This window comes from Pteropus vampyrus, unplaced genomic scaffold (assembly GCF_000151845.1).
Source record: "Pteropus vampyrus isolate Shadow unplaced genomic scaffold, Pvam_2.0 Scaffold32, whole genome shotgun sequence".
Lineage (NCBI taxonomy): Eukaryota > Metazoa > Chordata > Mammalia > Chiroptera > Pteropodidae > Pteropus > Pteropus vampyrus.
In genome coordinates this window covers 4010195-4012921 of record NW_011888813.1, presented here as the reverse complement: position 1 = coordinate 4012921, position 2727 = coordinate 4010195, and positions in this window count along the sequence as shown.

The following is a 2727-nucleotide window of genomic DNA, read 5'->3' as shown; positions in this document are numbered from 1 at the left end:
AAGACATGCCTGTCCCCAGGCCTCCAGGGCCACGGCCAGCTCCACCGCAGCAGGAGGGGCCACCAGAGCAACAGCCACCACAGTAACAGCCACAGTGTCCAGCCTTGATCGGTGACAACCAAGGAAATTGTTCGCTGAGAACATCTGCATTTGCTGTAGAACTTTGGATCAGTGGCCACCTCCTGGAAGAGGCACAAGGAAGCATTGAATTCCTAAAGCTGCTTAGAATCTGATGCCTTTATTTTCAGGGATAAGTAACTCTTACCTAAACTGAGTTGAATGTTTGATTCACAACTCTCGTGGGTTTCCTTTTTTTTTTTCTGGAAACATATGCAAGACCCTCAAAGTAATGTCTGCTTTATCCAGCTATCTTTCTTGGGTCCTTGTGGTCATTCTCTCAATGTGCATAAGTTCTATCAACCATTTTTAAGGTCTTGTGCATCGACACTAAAAACTGATCTATATAAAAAGGAAAACCCAATTGGTTAACCTTAACAAGTTTAACCTTAACACATTTGAAAGTCTGAAAATAGAACTTGCCTTTTAAGTAAAAAAAAAAAAAAAAAAGTCTTCAAAGGATTTAAGAACTGCGATAACAGAAACTTTTACCAATCCACATACAAGTGTACAGCATATTTGTCATTTTAAAAGGAAGGGTAAGGAGGTTTCTTACTATTGGTGATTGTCATACTCCATACCACGCTTCTCTCCTTCCAAGACTGAAAGGCCTTGTTAAATAGTTTTATGTGAACTTCATTTCTTTGGAATGGAATATATATAAAACATTGTGAACCGACTTCTGGAGCTAATGTGTGAATTTGCCCCACCTACTTAATGTAATTCGCTTGTTTGTTTTTGAGTATACAGAGCCTTGAGCTGGAAGCCAGAGGATGGACTAACTGGGAAAAGTTAGGAAACAACATTAAAGACTCTGGATGGGGTACCAAGATCATAGACATACTTTCCCCAGCGCCGAAGCATTTGTTCCCAGGATTGATTTAGTTTGCATTTCTTGTTGCAAAAAGACAGCACCCTCCTGAATTCTTTAAGTATAAAATGTCATTGCCAAGATATGGCATACAGCGACTACCATTATAATACTAAAACTCAGAGTCTAAGATGCATTAAACTCAGTGGTTGAGAAAAGCTAAAACCTGTTTATACTGTTCTGCACTGTTAAGGCAGGTTTTTATTTCTGCAGTTTTAGTAGAAAGTCAGCCGCTTGCTTAGCGATCATATTCACCACCCTCCTACTGTTAACACTAGGAAAGTCAAGGCTGTTACACTTCAGAATTGTCTGGCTAAACGGTGTGGAAAACAACAACAAAGAAAACTTGCCGACTTCACATGTCATACAAATGAAAAATTAAATTGTATTTCTTGTCATTGTCAGATGGTGGTGCCCCCAGCCGGTACCCAGTCAGACATTTGTACCTGAGCAGGCTTTCTGGGCCCGCCGAGCTCCGTCTGTTGATGTTAATCTGTATATTCTTCCATTCTTTTCCACAATCCCTCGTCCATCCGCCCGAAATCTTGAAGAGTTTATTACGTGTAGTGTTGTCAGACTTTGGTTCTTGAAGTTGGGATTGTATTTAGAACTAGATTTAATTAGTCTATGAACATGAAGGCTTTCAGTGTGAAGTTGTATGCTTGTGTGTGTGTGTTTAGAGTATGATAAGAAACCTGGTAAACTAACTTTCCTCCCAGATAATTGCTTCCAAATGTGAAGAGGCGGTCATGGCGCGAACCATGTGTCTAAAAGCATATCTGAAAGGTAGGAAATTTTACCCTCAAAACGTAATGTTGTTTGGAGCAGCTTTTGTAAATTTTAAGACTTGCTTGCTCTCTTGCACTTAAGAGATGCGAGCGCCGTTGGTAGGATGTGTCCGTGTCTGCGTCCGCACCGACTCTTCTAACCCTTCAGAGTCAGGACGATCCTCAGTAGCATCCATGCTTCATTTCGAAGGAACTGCTTTAACAGATTTAAAAGTTTTGAAACCTCTAAGCTGACTGAACTTCCATTTTTCCTCTCTCCCATCCACCTGATTTCTCCTTTAGCTGCATTTTTATCTCTGTCTTTACTTCCCTCTATTAATACTTTGAAAAAAACACGTCATTAACAGTGTGAACTTCCTGGCAGTCCTGTTCCATGCAATAACAAATCTCCTAGTAGTTTACCACTTGCCGTGTCCTTTTTATTAATAATAATTCAAATATCTTTTCTTTGGCTTTCTTCCACTTCCTGTTTTACCCTGGGTCTTTTGCTACTGGAAATTCGAATGGTATATTTAAAACAACTTAGTTCCTATGGCTTCATGACCTCGATCCTTATGGCTGTCTCAAAATACTTTGGTCCCTTTTCATGATACCTAAGCAGGTAGGAACTGGGTTTGGTGTTTCTCCTAAAATAATGCTCAATCCTTACCTAATCAAATGGCATCCATTTGAATAAAATGACAGTAACTAAAGCTAGTTAAATGTCAGTGACATTAAACTAACTCCAGGATTCAGGAGTTCTAATGTTAGAATTTAGTTATCAGATAGAGTGTGGCTTCATTTCTCCATGGCTCATTTCTTGATCCCTTTTATAGTCTGCCTGCCTTCAGAGGTGATGACCGCAGTAGTATTCTACTTAGCTAGTCTCATGCATTTGGTTGTGGCTTAGTTACCTGTTTCAGAGTCTTGAGACTATTCATTTTGCTTCTATTTTCTGTTGCAAAGGTAGCA